Source organism: Leptodactylus fuscus, unplaced genomic scaffold (genome assembly GCF_031893055.1).
Source record: "Leptodactylus fuscus isolate aLepFus1 unplaced genomic scaffold, aLepFus1.hap2 HAP2_SCAFFOLD_186, whole genome shotgun sequence".
Taxonomy (NCBI): domain Eukaryota; kingdom Metazoa; phylum Chordata; class Amphibia; order Anura; family Leptodactylidae; genus Leptodactylus; species Leptodactylus fuscus.
The window spans coordinates 84,321-97,741 of NW_027440209.1; positions in this window are offsets into that span (position 1 = coordinate 84,321).

Genomic DNA, 13,421 nt, shown 5'->3' on the forward strand with positions numbered 1-13,421 from the left:
AGAAGGGGGATCATCAGGGAAAGTGAGAAGAAGGTGGATCATCAGGGAAAGTGAGAAGAAGGTGGATCATCAGGGAAAGTGAGAAGAAGGTGGATCATCAGGGAAAGTGAGAAGAAGGTGGTTCATCAGTGAAAGTGAGAAGAAGGGGGATCATCAGGGAAGAAGGCCATTGTGAGCACCATAGGAAGTGGAGGTCACCAGTGATGGAGGTCATCAGATCAAGGGAAGTGTGGTCATTAGAGGGTTATTGTCTGTAATCAGTTGAGATGAGGTGGGTCATTTGGGTCATTAGCAGAAGGGAAGTGGGGTCATCAGGGGTGAGGGGTCATCAAAGAAAACGGGTTATTGGGGCACCAGAGGAAATAAGGGGGCAACAGGAGGATATCAAATAGGGAAGAGAGACATTAAGGGAAACAAGAAGGGGGAGCATCAGGGAAAGTGAGAAGAAGGGGGAGCATCATGGAAAGTGAGAAGAAGGGGGAGCATCAGGGAAAGGGAGAAGAAGGGGGATCATCAGGAAAAGGGAGAAGAAGGGGGACCATCAGGGAAAGTGAGAAGAAGGGTGATCATCAGGGAAAGGGAGAAGAAGGGGGATCATCAGGGAAAGTGAGAAGAAGTGGGATCATCAGGGAAAGGGAGAAGAAGTGGGATCATCAGGGAAAGGGAGAAGAAGGGGGATCATCAGGGAAAGTGAGAAGAAGGGGGATCATCAGGGAAAGTGAGAAGAAGGGGGATCATCAGGGAAAGGGAGAAGAAGGGGGATCATCAGGGAAAGGGAGAAGAAGGGGGGTCATCAGGGAAAGGGAGAAGAAGGGGGAGCATCAGGGAAAGGGAGAAGAAGGGGGATCATCAGGGAAAGGGAGAAGAAGGTGGATCATCAGGGAAAGTGAGAAGAAGGTGGATCATCAGGGAAAGTGAGAAGAAGGGGGATCATCAGGGAAGAAGGCCATTGTGAGCACCATAGGAAGTGGAGGTCACCAGTGATGGAGGTCATCAGATCAAGGGAAGTGTGGTCATTAGAGGGTTATTGTCTGTAATCAGTTGAGATGAGGAGGGTCATTTGGGTCATTAGCAGAAGGGAAGTGGGGTCATCAGGGGTGAGGGGTCATCAAAGAAAACGGGTTATTGGGGCACCAGAGGAAATGAGGGGGCAACAGGAGGATATCAAATAGGGAAGAGAGACATTAAGGGAAACAAGAGGGGGAGTGGGTCATTGAGGTCTCCTCACAGATCATGGTGCATGAGGGCATTATGGATTGGGGAGTTAGAGGAAGGGAAGGCGAGGCCACAAATGATAATATGTATAGCATGTAATCCTACATCTCAGCCGTTAGCACTGCGGCCCCGTAGCCCTGGGGTCATACATTCAAGGGCTTTAAGGGCTGTATCACCTTTTCCTCCCACTCACCTAAACATAATGTTACGTTACAATGAAATGTAGACAGTGAGCTCCAGTGTGATCAGGCAGCGATGACCATCTCCATACAGCACTGCAGCATGTGTTGGTGCTATATACATAATAATAACGCAAAACTGACCTGCAGCAACATTGTAACACCTGTGATAGTAACAGTCACCGCTGTAGAGAAGCCGGGAGCTCCGAAACGTTGTAATCTGCCATCATTATTAGTCAGCCATTAACAGTGGCGGATCCAGGGTTTGCGGGGCCCTGGGCAATTGACTTTGGCGGGGCCCTACTTACTGGGGGGGTCTCGCACTTCTAACCTGTACTTCCCAACTGTTGAAGACTAGAAAGAGGGAATAAAACGTGCGGCACACAAATTAGGCCCCGCCCACTTTTATGGTGACTCCGCCCATTCTCATTCAATTTTCATGTGATTCCACACAGTATAATCCTCCTATAGTCACCCGTAAATTATATGTCCCCCCTCCATCTATCCCCCATTTTCATATACACCCTTCATCTACCCCTAGTTTCATGTCCCCCCTCTATCTCTGTCCCCAGTTTCATGCCACTCTCCCCCTTTATCTGCACACAGTCTCATGTCCCCCCGTCTCTGCCCCAGTGTCATGCCGTTCTCCCCCCTCCATCTGCCCCAGTGTCATGCCATTCTCCCCCTTCATCTGCCCCAGTGTTATGCCATTCTCCCCCCTTCATCTGCCCCAGTGTCATGCCATTCTCACCCCCTTCATCTGCCCCAGTGTCATGCCGTTCTCTCCCCCTCCATCTGCCCCAGTGTCATGCTGTTCTCTCCCCCCTTCATCTGCTCCAGTGTCATGCCATTCTCCCCCCCTCCATCTGCCCCAGTGTCATGCCGTTCTCCCCCTCCATCTGCCCCAGTGTCATGCTGTTCTCTCCCCCACTATCTGCCCCAGTGTCATGCCGTTCTCCCCCCCTTCATCTGCCCCAGTGTCATGCTGTTCTCCCCCTCCATCTGCCCCAGTGTCATGCTGTTCTCTCCCCCTCCATCTGTCCCAGTGTCATGCCATTCTCCCCCCCTCCATCTTCCCCAGTGTCATGCCATTCTCCCCCTCCATCTGCCCCAGTGTCATACTGTTCTCTCCCCCTCTTTCTGCCCCAGTGTCATGCCGTTCTCCCCCCTTCATCTGCCCCAGTGTCATGCTGTTCTCCCCCCTCCATCTGCCCCAGTGTCATGCCGTTCTCTCCCCCCTTCATCTGCTCCAGTGTCATGCTGTTCTCTCCCCCCTTCATCTGCCCCAGTCTCATGCTGTTCTCCCCCCTTCATCTGCCCCAGTGTTATGCCATTCTCTCCCCCCTTCATCTGCTCCAGTGTCATGCCGTTCTCTCCCCCCTTCATCTGCTCCAGTGTCATGCCATTCTTCCCCCTTCATCTGCCCCAGTCTCATGCTGTTCTCCCCCCTTCATCTGCCCCAGTGTCATGCCGTTCTCTCCCCCTTCATCTGCCCCAGTGTCATGCCGTTCTCCCCTCCTTCATCTGCCCCAGTGTCAGGCTGTTCTCCCCCCCCTCCATCTGTCCCAGTGTCATGCCGTTCTCCCCCCTCCATCTGCCCCAGTGTCATGCTGTTCTCCCCCTTCCATCTGCCCCAGTGTCATGCCGTTCTCCCCCTCCATCTGCCCAGTGTCATGCTGTTCTCTCCCCTCTATCTGCCCCAGTGTCATGCCGTTCTCCCCCACTTCATCTGCCTCAGTGTCATGCTGTTCTCCCCCCTTCATCTGCCCCAGTGTCATGCTGTTTTCCCCCCCTCCATCTGCCCCAGTGTCATGCTGTTCTCTCCCCCTTCATCTGCTCCAGTGTCATGCCATTCTCCCCCCCTCCATCTGCCCCAGTGTCATGCTGTTCTCTCCCCCTCTATCTGCCCCAGTGTCATGCCGTTCTCCCCCCCCTTCATCTGCCCCAGTGTCATGCTGTTCTCCCCCCCCTCCATCTGTCCCAGTGTAATGCCGTTCTCCACCTCCATCTGCCCCAGTGTCATGCCGTTCTCCCCCCCCTCCATCTGCCCCAGTGTCATGCCATTCTCCCCCTCCATCTGCCCCAGTGTCATGCTGTTCTCTCCCCCTCTTTCTGCCCCAGTGTCATGCCGTTCTCCCCCCCTTCATCTGCCCCAGTGTCATGCTGTTCTCCCCCCCTCCATCTGCCCCAGTGTCATGCCGTTTTCTCCCCCCTTCATCTGCTCCAGTGTCATGCCATTCTCCCCCTCTTCATCTGCCCCAGTCTCATGCTGTTCTCCCCCCCCTTCATCTGCCCCAGTGTCATGCCGTTCTCTCCCCCTTCATCTGCCCCAGTGTCATGCCGTTCTCCCCCCTCCATCTGCCCCAATGTCATGCTGTTCTCCCCCCTCCATCTGCCCCAGTGTCATGCCGTTTTCCCCCTCCATATGCCCCAGTGTCATGCCGTTCTCTCCCCCCTTCATCTGCTCCAGTGTCATGCCATTCTCCCCCTCTTCATCTGCCCCAGTCTCATGCTGTTCCCCCCCCCTTCATCTGCCCCAGTGTCATGCTGTTCTCCCCCCCTCCATCTGTCCCAGTGTCATGCCGTTCTCCCCCCTCCATCTGCCCCAATGTCATGCTGTTCTCCCCCCTCCATCTGCCCCAGTGTCATGCCGTTTTCCCCCTCCATCTGCCCCAGTGTCATGCTGTTCTCTCCCCCTCTATCTGCCCCAGTGTCATGCCGTTCTCCCCGCCTTCATCTGCCCCAGTGTCATGCTGTTCTCCCCCCTCCATCTGCCCCAGTGTCATGCCGTTCTCTCCCCCCTTCATCTGCTCCAGTGTCATGCCATTCTCCCCCCCTCCATCTGCCCCAGTGTCATGCCCTTCTTCCCCTCCATCTGCCCCAGTGTCATGCTGTTCTCTCCCCCTCTTTCTGCCCCAGAGTCATGCCGTTCTCCCCCCCTTCATCTGCCCCAGTGTCATGCTTTTCTCCCCCCCCCTCCATCTGCCCCAGTGTCATGCCATTCTCTCCCCCCTTCATCTGCTCCAGTGTCATGCCATTCTCCCCCCCTTCATCTGCCCCAGTCTCATGCTGTTCTCCCCCCTTCATCTGCTCCAGTGTCATGCTGTTCTCTCCCCCCTTCATCTGCCCCAGTCTCATGCTGTTCTCCCCCCCTTCATCTGAGCCAGTGTCATGCCGTTCTCTCCCCCCTTCATCTGCTCCAGTGTCATGCCATTCTTCCCCCTTCATCTGCCCCAGTCTCAGGCTGTTCTCCCCCCCCCTTCATCTGCCCCAGTGTCATGCCATTCTCTCCCCCTTCATCTGCCCCAGTGTCATGCCATTCTCCCCCCCTTCATCTGCCCCAGTGTCATGCTGTTCTCTCCCCCTCTATCTGTCCCAGTGTCATGCCGTTTTCCCCCCCTTCATCTGCCCCAGTGTCATGCTGTTCTTTCCCCCTCCATCTGTCCCAGTGTCATGCCGTTCTCCCCCCTCCATCTGCCCCAGTGTCATGCTATTCTCTCCCCCCTTCATCTGCTCCAGTGTCATGCCATTCTCCCCCCCTCCATCTGCCCCAGTGTCATGCCGTTCTCCCCCTCCATCTGCCCCAGTGTCATGCTGTTCTCTCCCCCACTATCTGCCCCAGTGTCATGCCGTTCTCCCCCACTTCATCTGCCCCAGTGTCATGCTGTTCTCTCCCCCTTCATCTGCCCCAGTGTCATGCCGTTCTGCCCCCCTTCATCTGCCCCAGTGTCATGCCGTTCTCTCCCCCTCCACCTGCCCCAGTGTCATGCCGTTCTCCCCCCTTCATCTGCCCCAGTGTCATGCTGTTCTCCCCCCCTCCATCTGCCCCAGTGTCATGCTGTTCTCCCCCTCCATCTGCCCTAGTGTCATGTCGTTCTACTCCCTTCATCTGCCTCAGTGTCATGCCGTTCTCCCCCCCTCCATCTGCCCCAGTGTCATGCTGTTCTCTCCCCCTTCATCTGCCCCAGTGTCATGCCGTTCTCCCCCCCTCCATCTGCCCCAGTGTCATGCTGTTCTCCCCCCCTCCATCTGCCCCAGTGTCATGCCGTTCTCCCCCTCCATCTGCCCCAGTGTCATGCCGTTCTCCCCCCCTCCATCTGCCCTAGTGTCATGCCGTTCTACTCCCTTCATCTGCCTCAGTGTCATGCCGTTCTCCCCCCCCTCCATCTGTCCCAGTGTCATGCCGTTCTCACCCTCCATCTGCCCCAGTGTCATGCCGTTCTCCCCCCTCCATCTGCCCCAGTGTCATGCTGTTCTCCCCCCCTCCATCTGCCCCAGTGTCATGCCGTTTTCCCCCCTCCATCTGCCCCAGTGTCATGCTGTTCTCTCCCCCTCTATCTTCCCCAGTGTCATGCCGTTCTCCCCGCCTTCATCTGCCCCAGTGTCATGCTGTTCTCTCCCCCCCTCCATCTGCCCCAGTGTCATGCTGTTCTCCCCCCCTCCATCTGCCCCAGTGTCATGCTGTTCTCTCCCCCCTCCATCTGCCCCAGTGTCATGCCGTTCTCCCCCCTTCATCTGCCTCAGTGTCATGCTGTTCTCCCCCCTCCATCTGCCCTAGTGTCATGCCGTTCTACTCCCTTCATCTGCCTCAGTGTCATGCCGTTCTCCCCCTCTCCATCTGCCCCAGTGTCATGCCGTTCTCCCCCTCCATCTGCCCCAGTGTCATGCCGTTCTCCCCCCTCCATCTGCCCCAGTGTCATGCTGTTCTCCCCCCCCTCCATCTGCCCCAGTGTCATGCCGTTTTCCCCCTCCATCTGCCCCAGTGTCATGCTGTTCTCTCCCCCTCTATCTGCCCCAGTGTCATGCCGTTCTCCCCGCCTTCATCTGCCCCAGTGTCATGCTGTTCTCTCCCCCCCTCCATCTGCCCCAGTGTCATGCTGTTCTCCCCCCCTCCATCTGCCCCAGTGTCATGCTGTTCTCCCCCCCTCCATCTGCCCCAGTGTCATGCTGTTCTCCCTTCCTCCATCTGCCCCAGTGTCATGCCGTTCTCCCCCACTTCATCTGCCCCAGTGTCATGCTGTTCTCCCCCCCTTCATCTGCCCCAGTGTCATGCTGTTCTCCCCCCCTCCATCTGCCCCAGTGTCATGCTGTTCTCCCTTCCTCCATCTGCCCCAGTGTCATGCCGTTCTCCCCCACTTCATCTGCCCCAGTGTCATGCTGTTCTCCCCCTCCATGTGCCCCAGTGTCATGCCATTCTCCCCCCCCTCTATCTGCCCCAGTGTCATGCTGTTCTCTCCCCCTCCATCTGCCCCAGTGTCATGCTGTTCTCTCCCCCTCCATCTGCCCCAGTGTCATGCTGTTCTCCCCCCCTCCATCTGCCCCAGTGTCATGCTGTTCTCTCCCCCTCCATCTGCCCCAGTGTCATGCTGTTCTCTCCCCCTTCATCTGCCCCAGTGTCATGCCGTTCTCCCTCCCTCCATCTGCCCTAGTGTCATGCCGTTCTACTCCCTTCATCTGCCTCAGTGTCATGCCGTTCTCCCCCCCTCCATCTGCCCCAGTGTCATGCCGTTCTCCCCCTCCATCTGCCCCAGTGTCATGCCGTTCTCCCCCCCTCCATCTGCCCCAGTGTCATGCTGTTCTCCCCCCCTCCATCTGCCCTAGTGTCATGCCGTTCTACTCCCTTCATCTGCCTCAGTGTCATGCTGTTCTCTCCCCCTCCATCTGCCCCAGTGTCATGCCGTTCTCCCCCTCTATCTGCCCCAGTGTCATGCCGTTCTCCCCCTCCATCTGCCCCAGTGTCATGCCGTTCTACTCCCTTCATCTGCCCCAGTGTCATGCCGTTCTCACCCCCTCCATCTGCCCCAGTGTCATGCCGTTCTCCCCCTCTATCTGCCCCAGTGTCATGCTGTTCTCTCCCCCTCCATCTGCCCCAGTGTCATGCTGTTCTCTCCCCCTCCATCTGCCCCAGTGTCATGCTGTTCTCCCCCCCTCCATCTGCCCCAGTGTCATGCTGTTCTCTCCCCCTCCATCTGCCCCAGTGTCATGCTGTTCTCTCCCCCTCCATCTGCCCCAGTGTCATGCTGTTCTCTCCCCCTCCATCTGCCCCAGTGTCATGCCGTTCTCTCCCCCTCCATCTGCCCCAGTGTCATGCTGTTCTCTCCCTCTTCATCTGCCCCAGTGTCATGCCGTTCTCCCCCCCCTCCATCTGCCCTAGTGTCATGCCGTTCTCCCCCCTTCATCTGCCTCAGTGTCATGCTGTTCTCCCCCCCTCCATCTGCCCCAGTGTCATGCTGTTCTCCCCCTCCATCTGCCCCAGTGTCATGCCGTTCTCCCCCCTTCATCTGCCTCAGTGTCATGCTGTTCTCCCCCCTCCATCTGCCCCAGTGTCATGCCGTTCTCCCCCCTTCATCTGCCTCAGTGTCATGCTGTTCTCCCCCCTCCATCTGCCCCAGTGTCATGCTGTTCTCCCCCTCCATCTGCCCCAGTGTCATGCCGTTCTCCCCCCTTCATCTGCCTCAGTGTCATGCTGTTCTCCCCCCTCCATCTGCCCCAGTGTCATGCTGTTCTCTCCCCTTCCATCTGCCCCAGTGTCATGCCGTTCTCTCCCCCTTCATCTGCCCCAGTGTCATGCCGTTCTCCCCCCCCTCCATCTGCCCCAGTGTCATGCTGTTCTCCCCCCTCCATCTGCCTCAGTGTCATGCTGTTCTCTCCCCCTCCATCTGCCCCAGTGTCATGCCGTTCTCTCCCCCTTCATCTGCCCCAGTGTCATGCTGTTCTCTCCCCCTCCATCTGCCCCAGTGTCATGCCGTTCTCTCCCCCTTCATCTGCCCCAGTGTCATGCCGTTCTCCCCCCCTCCATCTGCCTCAGTGTCATGCTGTTCTCCCCCCTCCATCTGCCTCAGTGTCATGCTGTTCTCCCCCCCCTCCATCTGCCCTAGTGTCATGCCGTTCTACTCCCTTCATCTGCCTCAGTGTCATGCCGTTCTCACCCCCTCCATCTGCCCCAGTGTCATGCCGTTCTCCCCCCTCTATCTGCCCCAGTGTCATGCTGTTCTCTCCCCCTCCATCTGCCCCAGTGTCATGCTGTTCTCTCCCCCTCCATCTGCCCCAGTGTCATGCTGTTCTCCCCCCCCTCCATCTGCCCCAGTGTCATGCTGTTCTCTCCCCCTCCATCTGCCCCAGTGTCATGCTGTTCTCTCCCCCTCCATCTGCCCTAGTGTCATGCCGTTCTACTCCCTTCATCTGCCTCAGTGTCATGCCGTTCTCACCCCCTCCATCTGCCCCAGTGTCATGCCGTTCTCCCCCTCTATCTGCCCCAGTGTCATGCTGTTCTCTCCCCCTCCATCTGCCCCAGTGTCATGCTGTTCTCTCCCCCTCCATCTGCCCCAGTGTCATGCTGTTCCCCCCCCCCTCCATCTGCCCCAGTGTCATGCTGTTCTCTCCCCCTCCATCTGCCCCAGTGTCATGCTGTTCTCTCCCCCTCCATCTGCCCCAGTGTCATGCTGTTCTCTCCCCCTCCATCTGCCCCAGTGTCATGCTGTTCTCTCCCCCTCCATCTGCCCCAGTGTCATGCTGTTCTCCCCCCCTCCATCTGCCCCAGTGTCATGCTGTTCTCCCCCCTTCATCTGCCCTAGTGTCATGCCGTTCTCCCCCCTTCATCTGCCTCAGTGTCATGCTGTTCTCCCCCCCCTCCATCTGCCCCAGTGTCATTCTGTTCTCCCCCTCCATCTGCCCCAGTGTCATGCCGTTCTCCCCCCTTCATCTGCCCCAGTGTCATGCCGTTCTCACCCCCTCCATCTGCCCCAGTGTCATGCCGTTCTCCCCCTCTATCTGCCCCAGTGTCATGCTGTTCTCTCCCCCTCCATCTGCCCCAGTGTCATGCTGTTCTCTCCCCCTCCATCTGCCCCAGTGTCATGCTGTTCTCCCCCCCCTCCATCTGCCCCAGTGTCATGCTGTTCTCTCCCCCTCCATCTGCCCCAGTGTCATGCTGTTCTCTCCCCCTCCATCTGCCCCAGTGTCATGCTGTTCTCTCCCCCTCCATCTGCCCCAGTGTCATGCTGTTCTCTCCCCCTCCATCTGCCCCAGTGTCATGCTGTTCTCCCCCCCTCCATCTGCCCCAGTGTCATGCTGTTCTCCCCCCTTCATCTGCCCTAGTGTCATGCCGTTCTCCCCCCTTCATCTGCCTCAGTGTCATGCTGTTCTCCCCCCCTCCATCTGCCCCAGTGTCATTCTGTTCTCCCCCTCCATCTGCCCCAGTGTCATGCCGTTCTCCCCCCTTCATCTGCCCCAGTGTCATGCCGTTCTCCCCCCCTCCATCTGCCCCAGTGTCATGCTGTTCTCTCCCCCCCTCCATCTGCCCCAGTGTCATGCCGTTCTCACCCCCTCCATCTGCCCCAGTGTCATGCTGTTCTCCCCCCTCCATCTGCCCCAGTGTCATGCCGTTCTCCCCCCTTCATCTGCCTCAGTGTCATGCTGTTCTCCCCCTCCATCTGCCCCAGTGTCATGCTGTTCTCCCCCTCCATCTGCCCCAGTGTCATGCCAATCTCACCCCCTCCATCTGCCCCAGTGTCATGCCAATCTCACCCCCTCCATCTGCCCCAGTGTCATGCCGTTCTCACCCCCTCCATCTGCCCCAGTGTCATGCCGTTCTCACCCCCTCCATCTGCCCCAGTGTCATGCCGTTCTCACACACACTCACCTTCCCTCGTTCCCCCGCAGCTCTCTCCCTCATACACATATTGTAGGCGCAAGCTGAGCTGTGACCGCTCCTGCTTTAAACGACTATGTGTTCAGCTCATTGGCGTCCTTAGGACGCCGATGAGTTGAAATTGGGACATGCTGACTGGGACCATTTTGTCAGGTCAGGTCCGGGCCGCGCCGCGGGGCCCCGGGCGGTTGCCCTGCTCGCCCGGCCCTGGATCCGCCCCTGGCCATTAATAAAGGGATCAATGACTGAAGACTAGCAAGTTTTTAGTTTTTTATTAATATTTCCTACCCTGTAGGAAGATGATGATGACGGGAGACGTGTCTGATCTGACAGATGACAAATCTAGAATATCTAGAAAGGATTCCATGTCTCTGTGGAAAACACTTGGGATAATACATAACTAAAGAAGATTATGAAGGGTCTCTCTCACTGTAACTTGTAAATGTACAAAAATGGTGCGTGTGAGCTAAAATATAACTTTTATTAAATAATAAACATTAAAATCCTGAAAATACGTGTGATGAATAGATGTCCTGGATCCTGTTTGCTCTAGCGCCTGGATGATTACTTTGTATCCCTAAACGCCCTTACACATGTTGTTGCTGATCCATTGCATCTATACTCAATTAAAAATTGTGACGGCTCTGGTATATACAGTCCTATGAAAAAGTTTGGGCACCCCTATTAATCTTAATCATTTTTAGTTCTAAATATTTTGTTGTTTGCAGCAGCCATTTCAGTTTGATATATCTAATAACTGATGGACACAGTAATATTTCAGGATTGAAATGAGGTTTATTGTACTAACAGAAAATGTGCAATATGCATTAAACCAAAATTTGATCGGTGCAAAAGTATGGGCACCTCAACAGAAAAGTGACATTAATATTTAGTACATCCTCCTTTTGCAAAGATAACAGCCTCTAGTCGCTTCCTGTAGCTTTTAATCAGTTCCTGGATCCTGGATGAAGGGATTTTGGACCATTTCTTTCTACAAAACAATTCAAGTTCAGTTAAGTTTGATGGTCGCCGAGCATGGACAGCCCGCTCTCAAATGATCTGAAAACAAAGATTGTTCAACATAGTTGTTCAGGGGAAGGATACAAAACGTTGTCTCAGAGATTTAACCTGTCAGTTTCCACTGTGAGGAACATAGTAAGGAAATGGAAGAGCACAGGGACAGTTCTTGTTAAGCCCAGAAGTGGCAGGCCAAGAAAAATATCAGAAAGGCAGAGAAGAAGAATGGTGAGAACAGTCAAGGACAATCCACAGACACCTCCAAAGAGCTGCAGCATCATCTTGCTGCAGATGGTGTCACTGTGCATCGGTCAGCAATACAGCGCACTTTGCACAAATAGAAGCTGTATGGGAGAGTGATGAGAAAGAAGCCGTTTCTGCACGTACGCCACAAATAGAGTTGCCTGAGGTATGAAAAAGCACATTTGGACAAGGCAGCTTCATTTTGGAAACAAAAATTGAGTTGTTTGGTTATAAAAAAAGGCGTTATGCATGGCGTCCAAAAAGAAACAGCATTCCAAGAAAAACACATGCTACCCACTGTAAGATTTGGTGGAGGTTCCATCATGCTTTGGGGCTGTGTGGCCAATGCCGGCATCGGGAATCTTGGTAAAGTTGAGAGTCGCATGGATTCCACTCAGTATCAGCAGATTCTTGAGAATAATGTTCAAGAATCAGTGACGAAGTTGAAGTTACGCCGGGGATGGATATTTCAGCAAGACAATGATCCAAAACACCGCTCCAAATCCTCAGGCATTCATGCAGAGGAACAATTACAATGTTCTGGAATGGCCATCCCAGTCCCCAGACCTGAATATCATTGAACATCTGTGGGATGATTTGAAGCGGGCTGTCCATGCTCGGCGACCATCTAACTTAACTGAACTTGAATTGTTTGTCCAAAATACCTTTATCCAGGATCCAGGAACTGATTAAAAGCTACAGGAAGCGACTAGAGGCTGTTATCTTTGCAAAAGGAGGATCTACTAAATATTAATGTCACTTTTCTGTTGAGGTGCCCATACTTTTGCACCGGTCAAATTTTGGTTTAATGCATATTGCACATTTTCTGTTAGTACAATAAACCTCATTTCAATCCTGAAATATTACTGTGTCCATCAGTTATTAGATATATCAAACTGAAATGGCTGTTATAAACACCAAAATATTTAGAACTAAAAATAATTAAGATTAATAGGGGTGCCCAAACTTTTTCATAGGACTGTATGTCAGACCAGTAGGCCACCCTCTAACCACTGAAGATCCTTTGTCTATCTATTGGTCCACAGTGTCTTGGAACCAAGTGTCAATGAGACGTGGTTAGGCAGAAGCAAAAGAATAGGCACCAGGAGATGTGGAGCATGCAGAGCGTGCCAATACATTAACCAGTCGAATGAATATGTGAATTATGAACAGGCAAGAACTTACACATTAACAGCATCAGCTAATTGCAGAACCAGGGGCCTCGTCTACCTAATGACATGTGTATGTGGCATTCAATATATTGGGAAGACTGTTAGAGAACTGAGGAGAAGAATTCTGGAACACGCAGCGGATATTAACAGAGGAGCAGAAACACCAATAGCAACACATGTCATTAATCTACATGGAGGGGACCCGACAGTCATCAGTTTTCAGGTCCTGGAGGTAGTCAAACCGTCCCCAAGAGGAGGCAACTTTGATAAACGAGTCCTGCAATGTGAGACACGTTGGATTTTTAAAATGGGCACGGTGAAACCGAGAGGACTGAACGATCAGTTATGGTTTCAAGCCTTCCTAGGATGATATGGGTAGGATCCAATGTCAGAAATGTATTTCGGCAGCATAGTTAGGTAGTATACGCTTAGTCTTACATCGGCACGGATATATATCCACATGATGGGGATGTAGGAACAGAATGGCGCATTAAGAAGACATCAGCACACCATAGAATACAAATATGCAATAAATCTAGCGATTTATGTACTAATGTAGGGGTGCTGTGATAGAATGAAATGTGCAAAATATTTGTCTGCTGTGAAAGAAGAGGATGTAGGACAGCAGACAAGTCCTACCATGTGGAAATGTACTGCATGTAGGGATTATGACGGAAAAACCAGTGAAGCAAACCATATGATCCATGGAAACAGAAAGACATGGTTTGATAATGACTTAAGTAGATTAATAGTCCCACAGAGGTCTGGACAGTAGGTGCCATATGGATTGGCGGTCGGTAGAAGATGTACTACTGGACCTTCCATGGCGCTATGTCCGTTCACACAGTGTGGACAAACGGTTTGATGTCAATAATTAGATATCAATCATGAATAGATAGACTTCTCCATGGTTAATGCTGCTGGACAGGCATACTGACCAAATCATTC